The sequence below is a fragment of the Canis lupus genome, chromosome 37 (genome assembly GCF_048164855.1).
Source record: "Canis lupus baileyi chromosome 37, mCanLup2.hap1, whole genome shotgun sequence".
NCBI lineage: Eukaryota > Metazoa > Chordata > Mammalia > Carnivora > Canidae > Canis > Canis lupus.
The window spans coordinates 21,110,367-21,125,370 of record NC_132874.1 but is presented as its reverse complement, the minus strand read 5'-3'; the positions used below and the strand labels follow the sequence as shown (position 1 = coordinate 21,125,370).

The following is a 15,004-nucleotide window of genomic DNA, read 5'->3' as shown; positions in this document are numbered from 1 at the left end:
TCTTTGTTCTAGTTTGGTGAAAAATGCTGTTGACATTTTGATAAGGATTGCATTGAATCTGTAGATTGCTTTGGGTAATATGGACTTTTTAACAACATTAATTCTTCCAGATCATGAGCATGGTATATCTTTCCATTTATTTGTGTTTCCTTCAATTTCTTTGAATTTGTTTTCTTCAATTTCAGGTCTTTCACCTACTTGTTTAAATGTATTCCTATTCTTTTTGGTACAGTTGTAAATGGGATTATTTTTTAAATCTCTCTTTCTGGTAGTTCATTATTAGTGTATAGAGGTGTAACAGATTTTTGTATATTAATTTTATATCCTGCAACTAGAAAAATTCATTTATTCTAACAGTTTTTTGGTAGAGTCCTTAGGGATTTTTATATATAGTGTCAGGTTGTTTACAAATAGTGACAGTTTTACTTTTTCTTTTCTGATTTAGATGGCTTTTATTTATTGTTTATTTATTTATTTTTAAGATTTATTTATTTATTCATGAGAGAGAGAGAGGAAGAGACACAGGCAAAGGGAGAAGCAGGCTTCTCGCAGTGAGCCCGATGCAGGACTTGATCCTGGATCCAGGGATCATACCCTGAGCTGAAGGCAGACACTAACTGCTGAGCCATCCAGGCATCCCTATATGGCTTTTATATCTTCTTTTTTTTGTCTGATTGCTGTGGTTAGGACTTCCAATACTATATTGAATGAAAGTGGTGAGAATGGGCATGCTTGTTTTGTTCCTCACTTTAGAGGAAAAGCTTTAAGCTTTTTGATATTGAGTATATTAGCTATGAGTTTTTCATATATAGTCTTTATTATATTGAGGTATGTTCTCTCTCTACTCACTTTGTTGAGAGATTTTTTTTTTCATAAATGAACATTGAACTTTATCAAATGCTTTTTTTTGCATCTGTTGAGATGATTATATGATTTTTTTTAATATGGTGTATCATGTTGACAGATTTGCAGATATCAAATGTTTTTTGCACCCTTGGAATGAATCCCACTTGATCATGGTGTATGATTATTTTAATGTATTGTTGAATTTGGTTTACTAATATTTTTTTCAGGATTTTTATAGTAGTGTCCATCAAAGATATTGGTCTGTATTTTTTTTTTTTTTTTTTTTTTTTGGTGGTATCTTTGTCTGGTTTTTGTATCAGGATAATGATGGCCTCATCTACAGAATGAATTTGAGTGTTCCTTCTTCAATTTTTTGCAATAATTTGAGAAGGATAGGTATTAATCTTCATTAAATGTTTGGTAGAATTCACCTGTGAAGCTATCTGGTCCTGGACTTTTGTTTGTTAGGATTATTTTGTTTAGTGATTCAGTTTCATTACTAGTAGTTTGTTCAAATTTTCTCTCTTCTTGATTCAGTCTTGGAAGACAGGGTTTCTAGTAATTTATACATTTATTCTAGATTGTCCTATTTGTTAGTGTGTAATTGTTGTTTGTTTTAGTTTTGTTTTTGGGAGAGTATATACACATTCGCCCAAGTGGGGGAGAAAAGGCAGAAGGAGAATCTTAAGCAGTTTCCTCTCTCAGTGTGGAGCCAATGTGGGGTTCCATTTCAGGACCCTGAGTTCATGACCTGAGTTGAAATCAAGAGTTTGACATTTAACTGAATGAGCCACCCAGGCACTCCTAGCATATAATTGTAGTAGTCTCATATGATCCTTTGTACTTCTTTGGTATTGGTTGTAACTTCTCATTGTATTGATTTGGGCCTTTTTTCTTGATGAGTCTGCCAAAGGCTTACCAATTTTATTTTTTCAGAGAACCAGCTCTTAGAGTCATAGATCTTTTCTGTTCTCTCTCTTTTTTTTTTAAAGTCTCTAGTTCATTTATTTGCACTCTGATTTCTGTTATTTCCTTCCTTCTACTAACTTTGGACTTTTTTTAAGTATAAAATTAGATTGTTCACTGGAGATTTATGCTTCTTGAGGTGGGCCTGTATTGCTATAAACTTTCCTTTTAGTACTGGTTTTGCTGCATCTCACAGACTTGGACTGCTGTGTTTCCATTTTAATATGTCTTAAGGTAGTTTTTGAGTTTGTATTTTAATTCTTTATTTAGCTTTTGGCTTTTTATACCATGTTGCCCACCCACCATATGTTTTTTCTAGTTTTCTTCTTGTAATTGACTTTTAGTTTCATATCATTGTGATCTGAAAAGATCTTGATATGATTTCAATCTTCTTAAATTTATTGAGTCTTGTTTTGTGGCCTAACATATGATCTCTTCTGGAGAATGTTTCATGTGTGCTTGAAAAGACTGTATTCTGCTGTTTTTGGATGGAATACTCTGTATATATCTATTGAGTCCATCTGGTTTAAAGTGTCATGTAAGGCAACTGTTGTTACCAATTTTTCTGACTGAATGACCTATCTATTGATGTAAGTGAGGGTATTTAAGACCCCTACTATTATTGTATTGCTGTCAGCATCTCTCTTAATGTTGGTTATTTCTTTCTGTAAACTTCTCTCATAACGCTTTATGTGTTTGGGTGCCTCTATGTTGAATGCATAGATATTTACAAATGTTTTTATCCTCTTGTTGGATTGACCCCTTTATCTTTATGCAATGCCTATCTTTGTCTCTTATGACAGTCTTTGTTTTAAAGTTTATTTTGTGTAGTTGGTTGCTGCCCCAGCTTTCTTTTCATTTTTATTTGCATGGAATATCTATTCACTTCCCTTCACACTGAGTCTGTGTGTCTTTGGATCTGAAGTGAGTCTCTTGTAGGCAGCATATAAGTGGGCCTTGCTTTTTTTAATGCATTTCTTCACCCTTTTGTCTTTTGATTGGAGCACTCTGGCCATTTTGGTGATTATTTTCTGGTTGTTTTTGTAGTTATTTTGTTCCTTTCTTCTTTTGCTCTCTTCCTTTGTCATTGGTGACTTTCCTTAGTGTTCTGTTTATATTCCTTTCACGTTTTTGTGTATCTGTTATAGATATTTGCTTTGTGGTTAACATGGGGTTTATATATAACATTCTACATATATAGCAGTCTATTTTAAGTTGATGGTTGCTTAAGTTCAAGTCTGTTCTAAAAGCACTACAGTTAAATAAAAAATCTTAAAAAAAAAAAAAAAAGGGTAGCCCGGGTGGCTCGGTGGTTTAGTGCTGCCTTTAGCCCAGGGCCTGATCCTGGAGACCTAGGATCCATTCCCACATTGGGGTCCCTGCACGGAGCCTGCTTCTCCCTCTGCCTGTGTCTCTGACACACACACACTCTCTCTCTCATGAATAAGTAAATAAATAAATCTTTTTTAAAAAAATAAAAGCACTACAGTTTTATACAACCCTAAACCCCATGTTTTGTGTTTTTGGCATCATATATTACATCTTATTTTTTTTAAAAAAGTTTATTTGATAGAGAGACTGAAAGAGAGAGAGTAAACAAGCACAAGCAGGGTGAGTAGCAGAGAGAGAGGGGGAAGCAGGGATCACGGAGCCTGATATGGGGTTTAATCCCAGGACCCTAGGATCAAGACCTGAGTGAAAGGCAGATGGTTAACTGACTGAGCCATCTAGGTGCCCCCATATATTGCATCTTACTTTGAATAGCACTTGACTATTTTAAGTCTAGATAATTTTACAACTTTTGTCTTTTGATTTTCTTAGTAGCTGTGCAGGTGGTTGAGCCACTCCCTTTACTGTTTTTACCTTTACCAGTGAGATTTTTCTTTCATAATTTCCTTATTTCTAGTTATGGACTTTTAAAAAAATTTTCAGTTTAAAGAAGTCCCTTAAACATTTTTAGTAAGACTGGGTGGTGTTTATGAACTCTTTTAGCTTTTGCTTCTCTGGAAAAACCCTTATCTTTACTTTAATGCTGTGATAGCATTGCTGGGTATTCTTGGTTTTAATTTTTTTCATTTCAGCACTTTGTATGCAATGTGCTACTCCTTTCTGGCCTGTGAAGTTTCTGTGAAACATTAGCTGATAGTCGTATGTGGGTTCCCTTATATATAACTAGTTGCTTTTTCCCTTGCTGCTTTTAAGATTCTCTTAACTGTTGACACTTTGATTATAACATGCCTTGGTGTGGATCTCTTTGAGTTCATCTTGGTTGGGGCTTTCTGCACCTCCTGGACTAGGGAAATTTTCAGGCATTATTATTTCAAATAGGTTTTCTGTCCTGTTCTCTTTCTCTTCTTCTGGGATCCCTGTAATGCAAATATTAGTATGCTCAGTGTTGTCCAGTGGTCCCTTAAACTATCCTCATTTACGAAAAATTCTTCTTTTTGCTTCTCTGATTGGGTGATTCCCACTACCCTGTTTTCTAGATCACTGATCTGTTTATCTGCTTCATCTAATCTGCTGTTGTTTTCTTCCCATGTATGTTTCATTTCAGTGATTTTATTCTTCAGCTGTTTGATTCTTTTTTATATTTTTTATCTCTGTTGAAGTTCTCACTGTTTTTCCATTCTTCTCCCGAGTTCAGTGACCATCTTTATGGCCATTACTTTGAACTTTTTATCTGGTAGATTGCTTATCTGCATTTCATTTAGTTCTTTTTTTGGTTTTTGTTTTGTTGTTTTGTTTGCAATGTGTTTTTCTTATTCCTCTTTTGCCTGATTCTCTGTTTCTCTGTGTTAATCAATTCCATCTCTTAGTCTTGAAGGGGTGCTTTTATACAGCAGGTGTCTTGAGGGACCCAGTAGGACAAAACCCTCTTGGTCAAATGAGCCAAGTGCCACAGGATTGTCCCCTGTGTGGGTTGTATGCATCCTCCTATTGTCACTGTCTTGCAAGTCGTGATTTGGCCTTGCTGTTATGCAGGGCTGTTGACGTCTGGCTAGGAATGCTATTGTCCTCTGGTGAGTGCAGTTAGCTTTTGGCCAGTCTAGCAGTGAGTCCCATTTGTGTGCTGGCAGGTAGAGCAGGTCTTCTGTGGGCTTAACAGTAAGGCCCAGATGTGATCAGCATTCTGGTATTTGGGGCTGGTCTCCTGGGTGGTGGTGCTTTGGAGAGGCTTCAGTGTCAGTGAACGTTCTATGTCAGGTATGGTGGGGCACAGACCACTTGGGAGGGGCTCTGGTACTGGCTAAGGGTGCCCATTTAGAGTGCTTGGTTGTTAGCTGTTTGGAAGGGATCATCTGGCTTGGTGGCTGATTTGGCAGAGCAAAGTGAGTCTACAGGGAAACGCTGGGACAGAGTGAGTGGTGCAAGCACTATAGATGGAGAATGTCCAATAGTGCTTGCCAGCAGCAGGCCAGCTAGTAGAAGGTAGAAGGGTAAGATAGAAACATGGCATCTGCTAGCACTTTCATCCCCAGAGGACATTTCTGGCACATGCCCTTAAATCAGTGGATCTCCTCCACATGTAACCTAGGAGCTTTTCAAACTATTGTGTCTGTACTGGGACTTGGAGTGAGTGAGATTGTTTGAGTGCCCTTAAAGAGCATCTTTGTTGTTTGCCCTCCATCTCTTCTGGACATAAGCCTCATTAATTTTCAAAGCCAGACATTATTGGTGTTTGTCTTCCTGGTGCAGGTCCCCTGGCCTTTGGATCTCAATGTGAGGGCTGGACATCTCATTCCTCATGGAGGGGCTCTCTGGTTGTGATATCCCTCCCTCTTGAGGGGTGCCAAATGAAATTCGTTGGTTCTGACTAAATGGTGTCTCTGCCTCTTCCACCCTTCTCGGTGTGGCTTTTTCTTTATATCTTTATATCCTTATGTATGTCTTCTGTATTCTTGTATCCTTAGTTGATTATGATCTGTTTTGCTAGCCTTCAGTTTGTTTGCAGAGATGGTTGTTTTATATATAGTTATAGGTTTTGGTGTGTCTGTGGGAGGAGATGAGCTCAGGATCTTCCTACTCCACCATCTTGATCCCACTTTGTTTCTATCATCTTACTCAAGTCTTGAAATTAGAAATAGAGAGAATCAGGAGTTGCATCTTTTACTGTGTAAGAATAAAATGTTTAAAAGTCATGTTTCATGATATATTTTGGAAAATTGTCATTGTGTGTGTATTTATAAAAAAATTTACCATTTTAATGATTTTAAATATACAGTTCAGGGGCATTTGTACATTTACATTGCTGTGTAACCATCGCATCTGTCTTCTAGAACTTTTTCATCTCCCAAACACTATCCCCATTGAACAGTAACGGCCCATTTTCTCTCCCTCTGGCCTCTGATAGCCACTATTCTACCCTCTGTCTATATAAATTTGATGGTGGATTTTTAAATTCTTGTCCAAAGTCATTGTCCAAACCAATATATCATACTGATATCCTATGTCTATAGGGATTACCTTTTTACAAATGACCTTGACCTAACTAAGTGCATAATTGCCATATATTGGGAAATGGAAGATACTTCTTGCTAAGGACCTGAAGCCATGAAATTTAGTCACTGCTTTTAGCCATCACTAACTTTACTTGGTTGCCCCGAGAAAGATCATTTTTCTCATTTATAAAAACAATAACTCTAGAAAATTACTTAAAAGTGACAAGTTTAAAATTGACTTTTTTTGTATATGTGTTGTCATGTGCTTGACATTCCAAACTTTTCACCAGTCTTCATTGAGAAAGGCAAAAAGAAGCAGGGATCAGTTATTTAAAATCTTTACCTTCTAAGTTAGAATAATATCATTCTGAACACTGGGGGACTGTGCAGAATAAGCACATCTAAACTATGGATTCAAGATGGCTTTTTAGTCTTTTAATGAGCAATAAGGGTTTGGGGAATTTGAAGGGAAGTGCTGTAACCTTCACCAAGTGACTTGCTCCTATTGCTGTGAGTGTATCACTGTATTCAGAAGATGAAGGGACAAAGCAGAGGATGCAGCCCCAAGGGGAGGCTTAGCATTGGTATATGTGCTTAGGAGAAATCAGTGGAATGGGCGTACAGGGCCACCCAAAAAAAAAAAATACACAATTCTTCTGTCATATCTCAAATGTACATTAGGGAATGTTTCCTGGGTCAGTGCCCTTTACAGTGAATGCTGAAGGCTACAGAACATCTTAGCTGGTGCATGTGGGGAGGAGAGATGTATGTAGGATGGGGTCATTCCTGGTGGAGGAGGCCACTAGAATTTAGGTTGATGGGTGGGGAAAAACGGTTGTAGTTCTAGTCCTTGTGAACAGTTTCATTCAACTCGAGTGTGGGGCGCAGTCGCTGAGAGACAAGGGGCTTGGGCCTGTGGGGAGTACTGTGATAGGCCAACTAGAGTCCAGGTCTTTTGAAGCTTAATAAAATTGTGCTTTAGAAGGAGAAGTCCAGACATAGTGCATAAGCTGTATCAGAGAAGGTAATCATTGTAGGTAGAAGGTGGTTAAAAGTGGTTTAATTATTTTGGAGGAAGATAATAAAGGGTCTCTAAAATTATGTCGGTTTTGGTGCAAGTAGATAGGAAGGCCAAAATGGCAGAAATGTGAAGGTGGGATTCACAGGCCTGATTGAATGAAGCCGAGTAGGGAGATCAAGAGTGGTCATAAAGTCTCCAGGTTGTAAGGCATATCCTGTAAAATTCAAAAGTATAAATGTATGATTAGAAAAGTGAGCCTCTTTTCTGTGTCTGCCCCTCAGCTCTTATCACTTCTTATATATTTTCTTACATATGTGTGTATATACATAAGCTGTGTTTATACTCCTGTTAAAAAATACTAAAAACTGCCCTGCACAGTAATCAGTGCTTTGTTTTTTTCATTTAATGATATTTTTGGAACTATCTTACGTCAATACAGGTAGAGCTGCCTTATTCTTAATCTACTTAGCCAGTCCCCAATTAATAGAAATGTATTTCCTGTCTTCGGCTCTTACAAATTGTTTATTGAGTATCTTTGTTTATGCATTGTTTTGCACACATGCCACCAAGTGATTGAAATCACTACAAGTGGGATTGCTGAATGAAAGGATATGTGCATTTTAAATGTTGATGATATTGCCACTTGTTTTCCATAGAGTTTTTATCAGCACTGCTTGTTTCTTAAACCCTTATAATAGTATGATATCAAACAATATAATCTTTCCCAATCTGCAGATTAAAAAAATCTAATTGTCACTTTAATTTGCATTTCTTTGTGAGTGAGATTGAGCATTTTTTTATAACTTTCAGGGGCATTTGTAATTCCTTTTTGGGAAACATTCTGTCACTGGCTGATTCCCATTTTTCTATTCAGAAGCTGGAAGGCTTATACTGGTTTCTCTTAAATAATAGTTCTGGAGTTTTGGTGTATTTATAGGGATGATACTAAGGCTGTAGGTATTCTCATTTATTAAGAGTTTGTTTTAATGAAGAGTCAGTGTTAAATTTTGTCAAATGCCTTTTGAGCAGCTGGGAGGGCTGATGATCTGTTTTTTGGCTTTGGTCATAGAGTAAACTGGAAGACAGATTTTCTGTTTTTTTAAAGATTTTATTTATTTATTCATGAGTGATACAGAGAGAGGCAGAAACACAGGGAGAGGGAGAAGCAGGCTCCATGCAGGGAGCCTGATGTGGGACTCCATCCCGGGACTCTGGCATCACACCCTGGGCCAAAGGCAAGACGATCAACTGCTGAGCCTGCCCGGTGTCCCCAGATTTTCTATTTTGGTTTATCCTTGCATCCTGTGCAGGATAGGCACCACCACCCCTTTTGGCCATGGAATAGTATGTTAGTGGCTTCTGGGTTCTATTTGTTCATGTATTATTTGGGATTTTTGCATACAGTCCATAAATATCTTTTTCATCACTGAAAGAGCTTTTCAAAGACTGCTAATAAGTTCCTAGCAGTTCAGTTACCCCTTAACTCATGTACAGTCATTAATCTTGTTCACTTTAGTGGTGGCATTTCTCATTCTTACCAGTGTTTTCACTTCATCTTCTTAAAATGCTCTCCTTTCTTAGCTTTTATGATACTGCAAGCTGAGCCCTCCACTCTCTGATGGATTCTTCTCAGAGGAGAATCTGTCTGCCCAGAGCCTCCCTCCTTGACCTTCTTCCAAGCCTGACATCACTAATGTGGAACGACCTCTCCTGTGTTATATGACATACCCATCTGCATATCCCACCATACACTAATACAGTGTATTTGTCAGAAACTCAGCCCTCGCTCTCATCCCAAATCAGCTTCTTTACTTTATAGATTTGCTTCTGTTCATTGTAACATTTACCATTTTCATGATGATCCTAGTTCTGACATGTATTGAGCACCTGCTGTATGTCAGGCCCTGAGAAGCTGAGTAGCTAGGAGAGAAAATGGAAACTAGGAGGGCAGGTTTAACTTTAAGTTCTTTTTTCTAGAAACTCTATATAATGAAGATAAAGACATTATTTGAAAAGGTGAAGGGATAAAGAAGTTGAGGGAAGCCTGATTTGTTTGAGGTGAGGAAGCAGTCAAAGATGAGAAGCATCAGATACAAGAATTGAAGAGGCTAATGAGAGCATTGCCTAGGAGGTACTGATGGAATCAGTTGCCAGAAGGAGAAGAGAAGGATGGGAAGACCCATGAGGCCTGGATTAGTGAAAAAAGTGTTTTGTTCTTGGAGAGAACAGACATTTTAAGTTCTTTTTTCTCTTCTCTTTTAAAGATTTTATTTATTTATTAGAGAGAGAGAGAATGAGTGGGGGTGAGGGGCAGGGGCAGAGGGACAAGCAGGCTCCCTGCTGAGCAGAGAGCCCGATGTGGGACTTGATCCCAGGACCCTGAGTTCATGATCTGAGCTGAAGTTGCTTAACCAACTGAGCCACCCAGGCGCCCCACATTTTAAGTTCTCTGAACATTTTTCTTAATGTGTCTGTTTTAACACAGTCCTGCTTTTGGCTACATTTAATAGACTATTGAAGTCTGTAGAGGGCATGGAGAACCATCAATAGCTAATGTTAGCATGTTGTAGACGTGCAGTTATTCTTTGAGTTTAAGCTTCTATCTGCAAGTACATTTTTTTGTTGTTCAGGGAAGACTGTGTGTTTTTTGTTTTTGTTTTTGTTTTTTTTTTTAGGATTTTATTTATTAATGAGAGAGAGAGAGAAAGAGAGAGAGGCAGAGACACAGGCAGAGGGAGAAGCAGGCTCCATGCAGGGAGCCTGACATGGGACTCGATCCAGGGTCTCCAGGATCAGGCCCTGGGCTGAAGGCGGTGCTAAACTGTTGAGCCACCCGGGCTGCCCTGAAGACTGCTTTTTTGTTTTCTCTTTTAGCAATTTGGCTATTATGAGCGTTGGGGCAGGTAGAGAAGGAATTAAAGTCTTTCCCAATGCCACTCAAAGCATTTAGACCATGTGCGGATTTTTCCTAGTAACAGTAGCTGTGTTTGAGGAGCAGTGAGCCACTGTGCACTCCATGAGCAGCTCCCCCAGCCCTCCTCATAGAAGCCGTCCACCCCCAGCCCTCTGCAGAAGTCCTCACTGTCTCAGAGTGCTGCTCCTTTTCATGGGCTTTTTCACTCCAGTTGTTTGTCTTGATTGTTACAAAAGTTCATATATGAGATTGGTTTTTATATTTTCCTTCCTCCTCTAGGTTCCTGCTCTCATCCTCCTGTATCAACTACGTCTGTCCCTCCTTTTGCATGATTGCATTTCAAGTACTATGATAGCTAGCCTTGTATCTCTTCTTCTCCAGGCTAATTTTTTTTTTTTTCATGTTCCTTTTCCACTAAATACTTGATTTCCGGACAGTTTATATTCTCCTAGATACCTGTAATTTCTGTAGGATTGCATTAGTACATTTTATTTTATTTTATTTTATTTTATTATTTTTAACATTAGTACATTTTAAAGAGAGCATTGGGTTAATTATTTCCAATGAGGATACACTACTACCTTTCCTTTTGGTCATAAATAGAATTGTAATCTGATTTACGGTCTGTGTTCACTTAGGTACATTGCTTTTTATGAAGATATTTAGAAGTTTATAGTTTTTCTTTTTTTAAAAAGATTTTATTTATTTATTTGACAGAGCACAAGCAAGGGGAGTGAGAGAGGGAGAAGCAGACTCCCCACCGAGCAGGGAGCCCAATGTGGGGCTTGATCCCAGGACACTGAGATCAGGACCTGAGCCAAAGGCAGATGCTTAAATGACTGAGCTACCCAGGTGCACTAGAAGTTTATAGTTCTATTCAGAATATAAAGTGCTTTTTCCTTACCAGTGGTCCTACCCTCTGTCACTCTGTATATAGAAAATAAGTATATGAGAATGTGTATATGTACATATTATATACATAATTACACACATGTAATAGTATATAAAAGTATATAAGAATGTGGTATATATAATTATGTGTATAGTATATAATATACATAATTATATAGTATGTAAACTAGATGATTATCTATAAAGCGTATATCATATCCGTGTGTGTGTGTGTGTGTGTGTGTGTGTTGAGAGAGAGAGAGAGAGAGAATAGTTTCTACATGTTAAATAATTGCCAGATTAATTCTGGTACTGCTTGAGAATCTTTCAGAGAGTTATAGACCCCTCCTGGGTCGTCCTCTTACCTCTGGGAATCCTGAGTAGGGAAAGTTGGATTGTGTCAGACCTAACTGGGAAGAAAGCTGTGCTTGTGGCCTCTAGGTCTGACTTTGTACCTTGTCTCTGTGGAGAGGTGCCTGGCAAGGAGATATCTTTACACAAAGAACCTGACAGATTATGTCTCCCAAATCAGCCTGCCCTGGGCCTGGTGTAAGCCTATAGATCGGGACATTCAGTTTTCTGTTCCTGTGTGCTTTCCCACCTCCTAGCTATCCTTCCTCCTAGACAAAGAATCTTCTAGAGTGGACCTATACTCTGTCAATGCCCTTTCCTTCTTTGGAGGTTTTTTATAGTATGTCACAGATTCTGTATCAGAAAAAACTCTGTTTCTATGAGTGTTTAGATGGAACCCTTTTCCAAAAAAAAACGCCATTACTACAGATGAGGAATTCTTCAAGACAAGGAGCTTACCCCAGTTCATGTGGTTCCAGTCCCCTTTCTCAGTAGGTGCTTTATGGCCATATTTTTGGAAATTGTAAAGCTGTTTTCTCTTTTGATGGCAGGGGATAGGGTTGAGTAGCACTGTGGCCTCCACTTATTAGAATATGTGACTTCAAATAGGTGACCCAATTGCAGGTATCTGGTTATTCTATAATATTTTTTTTTTTCTTATTCTTTTCTTGTTTTCTTTCTTCCACCCACATGGCCTTGTTCTCAGAGCCCTCCTTGTATTTATCAGGGGGTGTCACCACATCCAAGATGTTCTTTCTCCTTGCTCATTGGCAATGTCATAGTTTTGATTGGGTGACAAACATTTTCTCCTCTGAGTTTTGCTTTTCCATCTGTGCTTAGCCCAGTGATTGTCATTTCTTGTCCAACCATCTGTCCTGATTTTGCTATCTTCTTTTGATGTTTTTAGTCAATATTTGGAGCAACTTCTTATAGTGCCTTATTGTTGGCCTATTGAGGGACAGGTTGACCTCCTCTATTGTGCTCTAAATTGTTCTCAACAATTACGTTTGCTGACACTACAGAATTTGATGACAGCCATTTTAAGACACAGCATGACCTGTCGTTGTGAATATATGTAGCCCAGTTCTCTTATTTCTTTTGTTGTGGGGGCACTGTTGTAGATGCAGGCCATTGGTAGGCCATATGTAGGCATGGGAGTGGGGTGGACAAAAGTCCCTGCTCTTGTACAACTTCTATCCTCCTCCATGGAATTTTAGAACATACTCTTAAAGGATAGAGAAAGAAAAATACTACTCTATTGGCTTTTAATACACAGATGAGAGAAAATGGCACTGGTCTGTGCCATTGCTTCATTGCCTCTGATACTAAGCCAACACAGTTATTGAGTCTGTTTGCTCTTTCATCAAAATGGTGCTAACTTTAGGCAAGTTGTAAGACCAGTATATGCTTACAATTCTTTTTTTTTTCTTTTAAAGATTTTATTTATTTATTCATGAGAGACACACACACACACAGAGAGAGAGAGAGAGAGAGAGGCAGAGACCCAGGCAAAGGGAGAAGCAGGCCCCATGCGGGGAGCCTGACTCAGGACTCGATCCCAGGTCTCCAGAATCATGCCCTGGGCTAAAGGCAGGCACTAAACCCCTGAGCCACCCAGGGATGCCCTATGCTTACAATTATTTAAGCTACTTGTAGGAAGCATTCAGATGAATTCAGAGTTACTGTTATTATAGATGTGAATAAACCTCTGATGAGTACATTTGTTCTCTTCCATAGTAAAAAAACTATTGAGTAAAGTTGAACAACTTTACACAGTACTGTATAAGGTAAGGGGAAATACGTGTGTGTGTGTGTGTGTGTGTGTGTGTGTGTGTGTGTGTGTAACATATACATATGGTGTCTATGTGTAATTGTAGTGCTTGGTTTCCCCTACATTATAAAAAATAACATTTACTAATAGATACAGCCATTGTACTTAACATTAAAACATTCAAGGAGAAATTTTGACAGTATATAGCCTAAAATACATAACTGACAGTCACAAGAAAATCACTTTTAAGTCCCACTGAGGTGGCTAAACTGTCAGTCATTTATTCTAGGTTGAAGTCCTTAGATGTTTAACTCTCAGTATTAATATTGTAGAGTATATTTACCCCACTTGTGACCGTTCCTCACAATTGACATGTACTTAGAGCTAGAGAATTTTGATGGGTCATTCATTTAAACAGCAATAATTGAGTTATTCTTAAAAATGTAAGGAAATCTTAATAAAATATTTGACACATTTGACATCTTACATGAATCAAATTCCAGATTCAAAGAGAAGGGATTATGTTTGAATTTTAATCCTTAAAAGTTTGAGTATTCCTTAGTTTCTACCATTGGCTTAAAGATGGGGAATGATAGACCACTTCTGTGGTTACCAAACCAGGCATGGGTTTGAATTCTTACATCATGGAATCCAAAATAGACAAAATGCTATTCCTTTGTGCTTGGGTCTTTTTTAGAAGCTGGTCAGAAATTCTAAAGTTTTCAAAATCATTATTAAATATAGATGATTCTTGAACAACATGGGTTTGAACAGCACAGGTTCACTTATACATGGATTTCTTATAGTACTGTAAACATATTTTTTATTTTTTGTGATTTTAACATTTACTTTTTTTTAGCTTTATTGTATGAATAGTATACTGTATATACTATATTATAATGAATATTATATATATAATGTACTATATGTATATAATATACAAAATATGTGCTAATTGACTATGTTTTTGGTAAGGCTTCCAATCAATAATGGACTATTAGTAGTTAAGGTTTGGGGGAGTCAGAAGTTATATATGGATTTTTGACTGTGCAGGGGTCAGTGCTTTAACCCTAGTGTTGTTCAGGGGTCAACTCTAGTGGTGTTTTTAATGTATGAAATTGTTTTTAAAAAAATGGAAATAGCTTACTGCATGTTATATTTCCTAAAACTACAGGAAAGCTGAATTTTGGTATATCTATAGCATACTTAGGAATCTGGGACTCTCAACAGATTTTTTAACCCTTTTTAATCTATTTTGCATCAAAATTATGGCAAAAGTCTTTGTGTGGGATAGAGAGGGACATTAGTACTCCATGAACTATGCTTTCTGGTACAGAGGCTTCTTTAGGTAGAGGACTTTATCTACAAAGTTGGTGTGTTCTGTGGATGTAAGATGTAATATCTCACTGATTGTCATTAAGTTACTGCTAGGATTGCAAATTCCATTGGAGTAAAGAGCATAAAGTCATTTGGATGTCTATTTTATGACTAATTAAAATGCGCAGTATATTTACTTCTAAACTTTTATTTTTTTTATATTCAAGCTTTTAAAGTTTGAAAACAAGAGAGCCTAGATTAAATGAAATAGGAGTTTTTCAAGCAGAATGTGGTTCAGTTTTTCTTTCCACTTTAACTACAAAAATTCTAAGTTGTCATGTTCTTATTTTGGTGGCCTATGATTGGTTAATGAGATCCAACTTAGTTGGTAATATCCCCTTTCCTCCCCCTGGGGGTGAAGTTCAAACAATTCTGGGATGGAAGTACTGTGCTAGCCTTACATGGAGCATTTCTTTCCAGATGTCTCC

The 15,004-nt window shown here is 37.7% G+C and overlaps 1 protein-coding gene across 6 annotated transcripts in view; it reads left to right on the top strand.

Annotated features, from left to right (window-relative positions):
* Positions 1-15,004, top strand: part of FARS2 (phenylalanyl-tRNA synthetase 2, mitochondrial) — a 499,388-nt gene that overhangs the window by 26,998 nt on the left and 457,386 nt on the right. Inside the window, exon 1 of one of the 6 annotated variants that reach the window (XM_072813847.1) lies at positions 10,933-11,038. The exons of the other annotated variants lie outside the window; for them this stretch is intronic. The gene's annotated coding sequence lies outside the window, so the exon portion shown is untranslated. Of the gene's footprint in view, positions 1-10,932; positions 11,039-15,004 lie in introns of those variants that run through there. 6 annotated transcript variants of the gene reach the window in all.